Source organism: Vombatus ursinus, unplaced genomic scaffold, assembly GCF_900497805.2.
Source record: "Vombatus ursinus unplaced genomic scaffold, bare-nosed wombat genome assembly UNPS02014872.1, whole genome shotgun sequence".
NCBI classification, from domain to species: domain Eukaryota; kingdom Metazoa; phylum Chordata; class Mammalia; order Diprotodontia; family Vombatidae; genus Vombatus; species Vombatus ursinus.
Window position 1 is genome coordinate 6,985,235 of NW_020954650.1, and position 14,769 is coordinate 7,000,003.

The 14,769-nt window shown below is 34.0% G+C and overlaps 1 protein-coding gene across 1 annotated transcript in view; it reads right to left on the reverse strand.

Annotated features, from left to right (window-relative positions):
* ARSF (arylsulfatase F) overlaps positions 1–455 on the reverse strand; it is a 36,531-nt gene extending 36,076 nt beyond the window's left edge. The window contains exon 1 of the mRNA XM_027842439.1: positions 409–455. The gene's annotated coding sequence lies outside the window, so the exon portion shown is untranslated. The remainder of the gene's footprint in view (positions 1–408) is intronic.
* Between the last annotated feature and the right edge of the window lie 14,314 nt (positions 456–14,769).

Below are 14,769 nucleotides of genomic sequence, written 5' to 3' on the forward strand. Positions count from 1 at the left end.
AGAAGCACAGCATTGAAGAAGGGCTGTCAAACCTCAATATAAAGAAAGATTCCTCCCTCTCCCTCATCACATACATACATATTTATACATCTAGGTTTGCTTTCTATTATCAATATCTAAGAACCCAGTCTTCCAATTATCATCCCACTGAGTATACACAACAAAATTAATTCATACCCAAGAGACTATCTACTAGAAATCTTCTCCAAATGATTTTCCTCACCCTGATAAAATTCAACTCAATCCTATTAATTGAAGGTCTATTGGAGTCCTCCTTATTTCAATGTGGAGAACATGCCAATGGAACTTTACCAAGCAAAAACGGTTTGCCGTCTCTGTGTACCACAACCATAAAGTCTGAATTTCTCTAGCAAAAAAATATAAAATAGTCAAATGACTCCAATTCACCTGTTTTAAGTTTCCCAGAAGAGGGATGTAGTTAATCTTTCTTTTTGAATCTGACTGGAAAAAAATGTTTGCCAGATCTTTAGAAATGTGCCTTATATACTCACCTTATATAGAGATAAGACTGGGTACATGTCTGATTCAGACACAAGTATGTATGTATCTGATTTGCATCCCCATGCAAATGCAGAGCTATTAATCATCCTAGGGCCCCCACCTCCTTTTCTTCTTTGAAGGAAGTATAACATTCTTCAATTAGTCATATAAGATTATTAGCTCCAAATAACACACCCAAACAGGCAAAATCTAGTCCTATCCAAATTATAGAAGTTTGACTCAATCTTGCCAGATACATACGATCGTAGGTTAAAGTGTCATACCTTCAAAACTGGAAAAGTTGTTATTGGGGCAGCTAGGTGGCACAGTGGGGGCAGTTAGGTGGTGCAGAGCATAGAACACCAGCCCTGAAGTCAGGAGGACCTGAGTTCAAATCCGGTCTCAGACCAGATACTTGCCACTTACTAGCTGTGTGACCCTGAGCAAGTCACTTAACCCCAATTGCTTTGGGGAAAAAACAGTGTTGTTATTAACCATTGGGTCCAACTTCTTTCTTTTACATATGATAAAACTGACGCCCAGGGAGGCTATTTTACTTGTCTGAAGTCACACTGCTAGTTATTGTCTGGGTTAAGGTCTTCTGGCAGTGATTAAGAAGATTAATGAAAACTAGGAGTAATGCTGACAAGTAGGAGTGAGTGAAGACAGCTTAAAAGAAGCAAATGGATGTCCTTATCTTCTTACAAAAGAAGTATCTCAGGTCATTTGCCAATGCAAGGATGTTCGTGGAATGGATGATGAAGCAAAAATTTAAAAAAAAATTAGTAAAGGTTTCTGGAGAATGATATAAGCAATTCACCTGTGTTAAGTAGACCAATCAGAACAATTGTTGAAGTAATGCAGATATAAAGATATAGATATAAATGTTAAGATCAACACAAATATTTGAAATTCTTAAGTGACATTCAGAAGTCCAAGAATCAGAAAAAGTTGAAAATGAAAATGTCTGTTAGATTTGATTGGCAGAGCAGATAAGGGAAAATAATTTCATGAGTTATATATTTAGTACTAATCATTACACATCAAACTATCTTAGGAATTATTACATATCAATGTGATAGAGTCACATCATTCATCTTAGGCTCATAGATTTGAGGTGGAAGAGACATAGAGGTCATCAGGTCCAATGACTATAGATGAGAAAACTGAAGCTTAGAGTTTATGATAGTCTCTATCTCTTTTTAGGGCTCCATTCTAAATACCTTAAACGTGCATTATCATTGTCTCTTAACACATAACTACAAAACGGAAGTGTGATGTTTGGCTTTTTTTTCCGTGTTACAGCAGTCAGCCATTTCAGCATATATAGCAGATAAGCAAATACCAAGTATAGAGAAAGTTAGAGAAAGTAATTTCCAGAGGGAGAAAACACTGCCAGAGAAACCAGGGCAGTGAAACTATCACTTCCCTGTTTCTAGACAATCTCTTGATTCAGCCTAAATTCATAGTAGCCTTTTTGGCTACCATATCAAACTATAGACTCATATAGAGCTTTTAAGTCTACCATAACCCTCAGACATTTTCCATATAAAATTCTGCCTAAGTATATTCTCCATTCTGTACTTGTAACATTGATTTATTGAGCCCAAGTGTATGACTTTGCACCTCTCACTGTTATATTTAGTCACGTTAGAAAGAGTTGATACCTCTAATCTATTGAGGTTTTTTTTTTTTTTTGGATCCTGATGCCGTCAGCTAATGTTAGACAGATTGGTGACACAGTGAATAAAGTGTTAGTCCTACCATCAAGAAGATCTGAGTTCAAATCTAGCCTCAGTCATTTAAAAGGTATGAGATGGTAGGCAAGTCACTTAACCTCTGTCTCAATGTCCTCAACTGTAAAATAGGAATAATAGATTTTCTTCCAGTGTTGTTGCTAACATTAAATGAGATCATATCTGTAAAACACTTAACTTGGTAAGCTATTTTGTAATAGGTCCTATATACATTCCCTGATATACTAGGTGAGTAATTCATGAAAAGTAAATGAGGTTAGTCATGTTCTGTTCTTGAAGAGACCATGATATTCTTGATCATTTTCACTTCCCCTTCTCAATGCTTATAAACCATATTTTAATAATATATTCATTATTTTTTCTGCAAAAAATGGAGTTAAGTTAAACAATCTATAGTTTATTAGATTCTCTTTTTTAAAGAAGACATTTCTCTTCTTCAGGTCTGTGGTCCTTTTCCATTTTTTGATGATCTTTCAAAAATCATGGTTATTGATTCGGTAATCATATTTGACAGTTTTCTGAGTTCCCTGAGATGTAATTTGTGGTGGCTAGTGACTTGAATTCAGTAAGGCCAACTAAGTGCTCTCTTACAAGCTTTTCACTTATTTTGAGTTTCAACTTTCTGTTACCATTTTTATTCAGATAATCAAAAAATCTTAATATTAAAAGGAAAATCTGTAACCACGTAGTCCAACCCATACTTGAAGCAGAAATCTCTTCTACAACAGGTATGACAAATGGCTCTCTACCTTCCACTTGAGAGGCATTGGGGTATAATGGAAAAAAGTTCTAGGAATGGAGGCATGATATAAGTGGGTTTGAATCCTACTTTATATCCTGATCACCTGGATAGTCATTCAAACTTTTTGAGCTACAATTTCTTCATCCATAAAATGGAAATAGCAACACTTTTGGAATCCAGTATTACTATGAAGGTCAAATTAGACAATGTATCCAAAGAACTTTCCAAACCTGAAAGCATATTACACGTCAGCTTTCGTTACCAATGTAGACTTCAGGGGGAAAAAAACACTCTACTATCATCCTTCAAAATCTGAAAACCATTCTTCACAGAGAAAACTGTATCTACTTATACAATTTTTCACATCTGTATTTGATAATAGAATGGTTACTGAATAAAATAACCTAATAAAGTTTTTTTAATTCATCCCCAAATACAAAATGGAATAATATTAATGGCATCTTTCAATATTATTAACAATGTTATATTTTGATCTTCAAGTATAAGTTAAAATTTTTTTTTAAAATCTCCAAAGTACCAGTACTACTTGTTTATATTATTTACCATAGACAGTTGTGAGAAGATGGCTATGTTAACTTTGTGATCTTTGTATAAAAAAGAAAAGAAAGCCTAGTAGATACTGGAATACATTAATCAATAACAAGCAAAAATTCTTAAGGCACAGGCTTAGGCTACACTTAAAAGTCACTTAATAAAATGATTGTCTTATAGCTCTTTGACTCCTCTCTTTTTATATTTGGTTATTAAATAACCAAGAGTGGTCAGTTGATTCTATTGCCTTTGTGATTGAATACAGTCAGTTCATTCCATGATGAGTCAAGATCATTTCTCAGTATTTTATTAGGTGCTACAGCGAGATACAAAGGACAAAGAAGAAAGTTTCTCTGTGCTCAAGGAACTGTTACCAACCAGTCAGTTTAAAGGAATATGAACTTAGAATAGTTTCCAAATAAATTGGATATGATTGCTACAAAACTTTTTTTAACAATATGTAAACTATACAGTAATCTACTGTAAAAATCAAAATTTTACTGTATTTTTGTAACACATATTAAAAATAATGCTTTTGTTGTTGTTGATCAGTCATTTCTGTTGTGTCCGACTTTTTGTGACCCCATTTGGAATTTTCTTGGCAAAGATACTGGAATGGTTTGCCATTTCCTTCTCTTAACTCATTTTACAGGTGCAGAACTGAGACAAACAGGGTTAAGTGACTTGCCCAAGGTCACACAACTATTATGTGTTTGAGGCTGAATTTGGACACGTGAAGATGAGTCTTCCTGATTCCAAGCCCAGGGCTCTATCCACTATACCACTTTCTTTATCTATTACTAAACTGCAGCAGGGAACTATAAATTCAGGATTTAGCACTGGCATTTTTATGAAATAAATGTGATATCTGAAGACATTCTTAAATAAACTTCATGCTACACTTGTATAATCAGCCCAAACAAAACCAAATTTCATAAGTAAACTTTTATTTCCTTTCTTAAGTAAATTTTTAGTAAACATTTTACCTTAATTTCTAAAAGCCACTATTAAAAGCCTTCAACAGTCTACTGTTTTTTAAAAGCAACTTTAGTATAACTACATATATGAATAAAAATCAGATTGTCTTTGCTATTCTTATCACTCATTATGTCTTGCAACAACTCATGTGGTGTGCTTCTCCACCATCCCACATTAAATATATTAAGGAATATATTCTTTATTAAATCACTTGTATTTTAATGCTATAGTATATAATTTAACATGGCATTGTACTCTGCTATTACACACTTTTTGAATGATAGTAATAATTAATACATTGCTTTGATGTTTGCAAATAACTTATAATTATTATCTCATTTGATCCTTACTACAATCCTGGAAGGTAGGTGCTATTATGATCCCAATTTTACAGTTGAGGAAATTGAAGCAAATAGAGGTTAAGTGACTTACCTAGGGTTACAAAGCTAGTAAGTGTCTAAGGCAATATTTGAATTCAGATTCTCTTAATTCCTGGTCCAACAACTTATCTACTGCAAATCTAGTTGCCTATAACAAGTTTATTATATATTGGTGTTTTATATTATTGTATCAATGAGATATTAATTATAATAATAGCTTATATCTGTTTGTATATGAATATATTCCACTGAAATTCTATTCTGATGCCTTATCTTTGTGTGGAGGTGGCCCTAGATTCTTCAACGCCATGATGGTAGAGTCATCTCTCTGTCAAGTCTTGCCAAACTGAAAAGGACTTTGGTTGAGATCAGTGACAGATGATGTATCTATTGACAAAACCACGAGACTTCACATAAAGTGATTAACTTTTTCCCCCAACTGATTAAAACCATCTAAGTTTTAAAGCAATTGTGATGTTAACTGAGGGTGTATTCAGACTAATGAAATCAATCATCTCTGAAGTATTGAAGTGAGCAACATTGTACATACATACATACATACATAATTAAATTCAAAGATTTCATTAACCAAGTAAAGTAAATTATTTATTTATTTATTTTAGGGAGGGAGAAAGAGAATTTGGAACTCAATATAGGTGAATTTAAAGAAACACTTAAGGGGGCAGCTAGGTGGCGCAGTGGATAAAGCACTAGCCCTAGATTCAGAAGGACTTCAGTTCAAATCTGGCCACAGACACATAACACTTACTAGCTGTGTGACACTGGGCAAGTCACTTAACTCCATTGCCTAACCAAAAAATAAAGCATTGCCTAACCGAAAAATAAAGAAGTAATTGAAATTATTTTTCCCCTCTTCATATTTTCAGAGATATGTAAATTTTTAAGTAAAAAATACTCTACAGGGAGGAAATAGATCATACAACAATGTAATGATGATTTAAAGGTATTAAATATGTGTATAAATATTTTTTAAAATACACACGTGTATAAACAGGCAAGCTTGCATAAACATACATTTGAAAAAAATATATAAACTATTTTTTACTAATGTGCAAGAAGTGGCCTAAAATGTGTCATCCATGAGACTATAAGAAAAAAAGAGGTGGGAAGTTTATATATTGAAGTGCTTGCTGGAGAACAGATCTAAGTTTGTTCTATACAACTTGGACTCAGTCAAAGCGCTGCCTTTGAAGACCTAGAGCACCACACGTGACCTTGAAACCACAGGTTCCCCATACCTGTTCTAAACCATTTCTCCAACCTACCATCACTGCAGCCCTTAGTCACTCTCCAGACTTTTCTTGCCTTACCAAGCCATTATTCTGTTCTGGCCTCACTTTCCTCCCTTAAAAATCTTTGATTTTGTAGTTAACCCTTTTCGTTTTAAACTGCCTTCTATTCTTAAATACCTTGTCCCTTTGTCCTATTGCTACTCATCCTTTTCCAAAGCCCAACCCTGAATTAATCTTAGCATCTGTCTTCTCTGCTCCTAGATGTGAACACAGGAGGAAGTCAAAATTGTGCAGACTTGGCCCACTCATTTCCACCCACCAATATTGCTCATCCCTGATTGATTCTCAGTTCACTCCTCTTAATGTCTACTTCAAATCTCTTTTCTCCATAAAACCCCTTCTGCCTTTTCTTTCAACAGACGACCTCAAGAATTATTTCACCAAAAAGGAGTCCATCAGTCAGAAGTTCTCACTTCTTCCCAATATTACAATGACAAATCACTCCAAAATTACCCTCTTCCTTCTTTCCTCCAGGCTGAAAGATATCCCCTTATGCCTGAACACAGTAGTCCCTCTACTTGACTCCACCCTCTTCTGACTTCTCTAGGAATTTGCCTATTTCCTTAATTTTTAATCTTTCATTATTCCTTATCCATTGACTCCTTCCTAATTGTTCAAAAATGAGCTCCTTATCCTAAAAAAAAAAAATCACCTGATCCTACCATCCCCTTAAGCTACTACCCTATACAAGATATCACAAAAGTTTAAAATAGCACTGACTTTTGAAACAATCTACATAATCTCCTCCATTTCAGTCAAATAGAAGGAAAAGTTCTCTGCACTCAGCCCTTTTTTTTCACCTCCTACTCATTTCTCAGACCTCATTGCTTGCCTGCGACTTATTTCTCAGTTATCAATTATCTCTTAATTAGTATTTACTAATTGTTCTTTTTCTTAATCTTTATATATACATATATATATATATATGTATGTATGTATTGCTTCTGTAGCATTTGACACTATTCACCAACTCCTTCTCCTATGTACCTTCTGCCTGGGTTTTCATCACATTTGTCTTTCATGGTTCTCTTACTATAATTTTGGCAGCTACTTTTTAAACTCTTTTGCAATATCATTATCCTTATTCTACTCACTATGCATATGTGTGTCACAGGGCCAACTTATTTGTTTTTCTACATCTTCTCTCTCAGTGTTCTCATCAACTCCCATATGTTTAACTGTAACATCAATGCTAATAACTCCAGGATTTATATTTTTAATCCTAATATTTCTCCTGAACTCTACTCTTGCATTACCAACTGCCTATTGAAACAGTTAGATGACACATCATAGGGTGTGCTGAGACTGGAGTCAGGAAGACCTGAGCTCAAATAGTGCCTCAAATATTTACTAGCTGTGTGATCCTGGGCATCAGTTAACCTCTATCTGCCTCAGTTTTCTCAACTATAAAATGGGGATAATAATAGCACCTAGATCCCAGATTGTTGCTATGATCAAACAAGATAATATTTGTAAAGCCCTTGGTATACTGTCTGGCACAAGGTAGGTACTGACTTAATACTTGTCCTCCCAAGTCTTATTGGATTTCCCCAACTGGATATCCCATAAGAATCTCAAATTTAATTCACCTAAAACATAATTTTTATCTACCTCACACACACACACACACACACACACACACACACACACAAAACTCCCTACTTCTCTATTTTTGATGAGGGCATCATTACCCTGTCGGTCACTGAAACAAACAGCTTTGGAGTCATTCCTGATTTTTCTTGACTTTACCCCTTGCTAACCCTTTACATCCAACCAGCTGCCAAATTTTATCAATTCTATCTCAACGTTATCTTTTTCATCTGATCTGTTCACCAGTCTAGCTCAGCACTTCATTATCTTCTGGATTATTGTATTAGTCTCCCAAATGGTTTGTATGCCTTGGGTCCCTCCCTTCTTCTATCTACCACACAAATGCCAAAATGTCATTATTCTTAAAATACAAGTCTGACCAGGTCATTCCCCTGCATAAGAAATGCCAGTGACTCCCTCTTGTCCTTAAGCTAAAATGCAAACTGTTTCATTTTGAAGGCCCTTCACAATTGGGCCCTAGCCCATCCTTCCAGGCTAATTACTCACTACTCTCTTTCTCAAACTCTGTGTTCCAACTAAATTGAACTACTTGCTGTTCCCAATATATGACATTCCATCTCTCATCTTTGTGCCTTCCCATGAACTGTGCACTGTGCCTAGAAAACATTTCCTCTTTACCTCTTCCTTATAGAAGCTCTAGCTTCTTTCAAAAAATCAGATCTAGTTCCAGTTTTTATAGGAGGTTGATCATGAGTCCTCCAGTTAGTGCTCTTATTTATGAAATTACATTGCTTTTGTTAGTGCTGTTACTTAGGAAATTATATTGCCTTTATTAGTTCCTTGAAGTCAGGGACTTTTTCATTTATTTTTAGCATATCACTAAGTAGTCAAGTCAAACATGTATTTATTATACTGAATCATACATCCATTGGAGTGTGTATGTGTGTGAGTGTGTATGAGCGTTGGTCAGGGGAACTTTTGTTTTAGTGTACTAAAATATCTCCCACCTATGAACCTGGACATGTACCTTGATAAGAATAATGCAGGAAACTTCAAATTAGTCTCTGGTGACTTGATCTGTGAGGATTATTGATGTCTAAAAGTCAAGATAGACTCATCTCAAGGAGTTCTTTCCTGACACATAATGTAAGAACAATGGTAGTATCGATTATGTCACTGTTCCCAGAGTAAGATATGGAATGTGGATTGAAGTGAAGTCTTCTTGTGCATAGTAGGGTAATTAGCAAGATATGTGGATAGATAACTTGATAGAAAGTGAAGCAGGGCTAAAATTAACCAGAAATGAGTTAGGTGACTTTTCATTCATTCACCAATCAGGACAACTCAGACTCAGGAGGGAAGTAGAAAAGTTGAGTTAATTAACTTCCTTGAGGAATAGGAGCAAGGTCCACGGAGGTCTTGTCCAGAGAGCAATGTTACAGATAAGGACAAAAGGCAGGATTTCAGTGGAACAGATGGCAATATGAAGTGGATTAGATGGCTAGATGTTCACACCAATATCTTTTTTAGGGTGATCTTCAGTATATATCAATACTGAATTCAATAGAATTCAGGAATTCTACAGCAATCAATCTGTAACACAAAGAGCAAAGGTAAGAGGTAGTTGGGGAGAGAGGATGTTTTAAAACCAGAAGAGACCTTAGATATTAACTAGATCAACTTTCTCATTTAACAGACGTCCCTTGACCATGGCCTGCTAAGAACCCAAGCAGTCCAAAAACCTTCAGTTGTAGCTGAATTCTTCTTCCATCTAACAGAGTACCAGATGGATCCAGTGTATATAAGGCTCATCCAGAATCACAGAATGTCAAAGCTCAAAGTGTCCATAGATATCATCTAGTCTAACACCTTCATTTTACAGATGAGGAATTTTGAGGCCCAGTGTTAGTGACTGAGGTGACTTGGCTAAAGTCACACAGATATGAAAGAGCAATGCCAGTTTATCAGCCCAAGTTTTCTGACTCCAGTGTTTGTTTCAGTGTAGCATGCTAGCAATGAAGTTTACCTTTGGTATTCAAGGCCTGATAGCTTTTTTTGAGTATGGTGAATTTTTAACATTACTTTTTCCAAGACCCTTAGAATTCATAGAACTGTTGGGTTTCACATGGACAAAACTATTAATAGCAGCATTTTGTTCTTGTTATAGCAAAGAATTTAAAAAAATGTAAGTGCTCATCAATTAAGGAATGACTGAATAAATTATGATAAATTATGATATTATGATATATGAATGAATAAAATATGATATTATGATATGAATAAATTTTAATATAATGGAATGTTACTTAGCCATTACAAATGAAGGGAGAATTTCAGAGAAGCCTAAGAAGACTTATGTGAACTGATTCATAGCAATGTGAGAAGAGCCATATTTTACACAATAGCAACAATAATGTAAACAAAAACAACTGTAAAAGATTTAAGAATTCTGATAAGTTCAATGACCTATCATGGCTTTGAAAAACTAATGATAAAGCATGCTTCCCAGATTTTAGCAGAGAAGCAATTGTCTAGAGGTGCAGAATGAGGCATACATTTTGAGACATGGACAATTTGTGGTGTGGGATTTAAAATTAACTGATCATTAGTATTGATTGATCATTAGTACATGTTGAGCTGACTGAGTCTTAATAAGTTTCCATTCTATTTCATTGGACTTGATCAATCTACTAGGTATTGGTTGGACTGCTCATTGTGTGAGTTTGAGCTCACTTAAGTAAATAGATGTGTACTCCACTCTCGTAGCTTGCCACCCACATTCTGCAAGCTGCTTGACAACATTAGCTACTGAGGAAAACAACTATAGATGCCCTATTCTTGGTTTCCCTTTTCTCTGTGCTTTACAACTACAAATGTTCTAAATCCATCCCTAAGTACTAGCATGTAAACCACAGGCTGTCTATCCCTCCCTGGAAATTGCAAACTGCAAGACTTTCCAGGTCAATTTCATCATAGGATGTTTGCCCAACTTGGGACTTTCCAGAGGATGTTACTCAGGTGATGTTAGACTACTTGGTGAGAAACTGATATAAAAGGGTACCAACCAATAAGAAGTGAGATATGTCTATATTTAAATATAGTAAATGTGCAAATGCTATAAAAGAGTTGATTTGCCTGTCAATTTTGTCTTTTGTAACTGAAGAACTTTGGATCCCTTTTATTGGTAATTGTTAGCCTTGCTAATAAAATGATAGTGCTCAGAACTCTGTGCCTCAGTTTCTCTTTATCACAGATTTTTATGTGTCAGTTGGTAACTCATATGGGAGTGAAGGACTCTAACCTTCCAGGGTACTTCTCCAGGGAAGGGAATTTGGACTACCCTTTGGGTTTAACTCAAAAACTTCTGAGCTAAGGTAAGTAGGAACCTTCATATTACTGGGGAAAGTCTTAAAGCTCCCAGTTGGGAACTCCCACAGTCCGGATGGAGAAAGTCATTCCCTAAAAGCCGTTGGGAAGACCCTCTTAAGGCAGGTAAAAACCCCTTCAAGGGTAGAGTAAAGTCCTCCCATTTGGTGTGGCCCTCATAAGGGAAATAGAGGCTAGCCTATAGTTTCCAAATTGGCAGAGTGTAGTGTACCCTCCCAGCTAGCAGAAACTTAACTCTCACTAATTCCCATAGGTCAAGCAAGCCATATTTTGTTGTTGTTTTCTCTCTTTTCTTTGTATGAATCGGTCTGTCAGTTGCAGAAAATTTCTTAAAGAGAGTGAAAGAGGAAGACTCTACCACCAGGTATTTAAGGGGGGGGGATTTTGTAGATTGCTATTAGGGCAAAAAGTTCCGCTGACAAATTACATGAAATCTCATATGGGTCTCTAATATGGCTCAAAGAAGGGATTTCTCAATTACTGCAAACTAAAACTTTAAGGTTGCTTGTAAACTTTTTGAATAAACTGATTAGAGATAAGTAAAAAAAAAACCTTGCTAGCAAATCCACGTATGGGTCTGTTTATCTGTGTTTCTGTATTGATAATTAAATCAAACTTTTCCTATGGTCTGATCAGTGAAAGGAAAATGGTATAGAGAATAAAAACTTTCTGTAGAATTGTAAAAAGTCTTCAAAAAAAAAAAGGGTTCCTCTTTCTGCCTTTCTGGCTTTGGGTAACCCAGGGATGGGAGTGGGGTGGGCAGACAAGAGACAAGAAAGCAAGAATCCTTGTTCCTCATTGCAAAAAGTGATAATATACACTAATTGGAGGTCAAAGGTTGTTTTTTATAAATCTTCAAATTGTGGTTTGTTTATTTTTGTAAAATTTGCTTTTATTATTCTTTCCCCAGAGAGCATTTACTGATTAGAAAAAGCAAACTGGAACTAGTGAATTCTCACAGTTTGCAGTATGACCATGGCCAAGAAGAAAGCTTGTTTTAAAATCAGAAAGTAACTGAAAAGTAAGTGAAATTTTGAAATACCACTATATTTTAAATCACTTGTTTAGGTAAATTAGAAACTTTGTAAACTTATGTTCAAATCAGTGGAAGCAAAATTAATTCAAAATTGCATTTCGATAAGAGTGAGTCTATAAGTTAGGGTAAGAATTATTGAAGACAGACTTAAGCAAGAAGGTAGTATGATAGAAGAGTATAGGAGTCAATTAAGTGTGTACTCACCTAATATGGAGGATGCTTAGACTAGAAAAAAATCAAATTAAAAGAAATACATGACTTAAATACTAGTACAAAATACAGACATTTTGAAAGAGCTTTTTTTTTTCAAATTACTTCATTATTTCAAATATTCAGTGAGTTCTTTGACTCATTGACTTGAGTATTAAAACAAAGATTTTATAGCATATAATTAGGATGCTTACAATGTAAAACAAGTATTTATCACTTGGAAGTGTAATCTTACATTTTCTAGAGCATGAACTTATAAAACAAGTCACACTACTGTGTGTGTAAAGCACAATCTGCTTTACTCTCAAAGAACCTAGTGAAATTGATATGTAAGTTTAAAATTTTTAAAAAAATGTATATAAGTATACTAGTATATGTAAGTCAAAGGTGCAGTTGTTTAATTTACATTTATTTTAATTAGAAACAATTTGATGTTTACTGTTCATCACATCTCAGCAATTATAGTCTCAATATCATTTTTAATTTGTGGGGTTAAGAAATTTAGTAATATGTATTTAAAATAGTGAATTTTGAAAAATTAAAGTATGAGGTGAAAATAATAGGCTCTTGGAAAAATTTATCTGTTATCATTAGAGATTATAAATCTGGATTCAATCTTGCCAAAATTTTGTTCTGAAACTAAGTTATAATTGTAGTATGTCAGAGAATTCAATCAGTCTTCTTTATATGTAAAGAGGATAATAAATAATAGCACCCACTTCCCAAGGTTGTTGGAGAAATAAGAATATTCTAAAGTGTTTAGCATAATGAGCACTATATAAATGTTGACTATTGTTATTGGGTTTTTGGATTAAATGACATATCAAAGGCAATAACATAAATAATTTTCTAAGAAGGATAAATTAAGATTTAGCCAACTGCATAGATGAAATTTGACTTGAGAAGAACTTGAAGTGCTTGGTATTTTGTTAAAAAGATAATCTTTAGGCTTGTAGTTTTTCTTGTAACGTGGAATTGGGAAGAATATTAGATGTGATTAGAAACATGAGTTATCTTTTAATTAGGAGAATATGGTTTTTAATTACATACCATTATGTGAAATTTCTCAAAAAAATTGCAAAATACTGTTAGAAATGCCACTTCCCTATTGAGTTATTAAAATGAATGTGATAATAGTCTTTTAAAATTTTAATAATGAAGTGCCTTTTGTCTTAAAATGTAGAATTCTTATGATTTAATAAGAGGTTTGAGGACTCATCCAATCAGAGCTGTGATCTAAACTTGTAACTGTGCATAAGTGGGTAAAATTATAGTATCTTATTGATGTTATGAAAGAATTTATGTTGTAAAAGTCTAAAACAGTGAGAACTTACTTTGAAATTGACTAAATTTGACTAAAATGAGTGCTGTATCATGAATTGGACTGCTAAAAGATAGCAAGATTATTTTTAAAACTACTCAATATTCAATGGGTTATATTTTCCTCTAAACTAGCCTTCAAAAGGGAAAGACTTGAGTCTTACTATTTATAACTGCCCTATAATATAAGTTAGCAATGGTTCAAAAAATAATGGAGAAATCCAAAATTAAACATTCTGAAGTACCACAGAAAGCAAGTGTCTGAAATTATTTAATCTTTATATTATTAGAGAAAAAAAGCCTAGCATTTTGTAAATACTGTATAAGTGAACTATTATTACTTCTTTAATTGATTGTAATTACTCCATACTGCATAATTCTATACTGGGTTTTAGATGTCATTGGATATGATTAATAAAATACCAGAGATAAGATAGATGATTTTCCCTATAACATAATTTTAAAATCCATTCTATTAAACTGTTTTCTTTTAATTACTAATAAGTTTCATGTTTTAAATACATATTATTAGGTTGATATTTAAGGAAGTATTTTTGTTTCAAATTAAGAAAATAATAATAATGATAAATGACTTACCTTTGAGAGAAAAGCAAGAGATGTTTGTGTGTGAGGTACCTTATCACTTCCTACTTAACTTCAGTTACAAGATTTCACCAGCCCTGTTGACAGCATGTTGTAAAACTCTGAGGTGCTGCAATTTAAAGAGCTAGGAGCTCTCCCAGTCAAAATAAAAAAATTTAGAAGTTAAACTTTAAATAATAAGTGTGTTTCATCTAACACCACTTAGAAAATCATTCAATTATATCTGTTAATAATTAGTAGTTAGTGAAGTTACATTTTTGAACCAACTATTAACTGTATGAACTGTATGTGTGAGCTAGTAACCACTGTATTTGTGTAAAACTCCAGAATGTGATATTTGTGGGCTTTTCCAATTTATCAAACATTTAACCATTTTATCTCTCCACCATTTCTTGTGGTGGTCACCCTTCACTTTATATCTCATGTGAACATCTACACA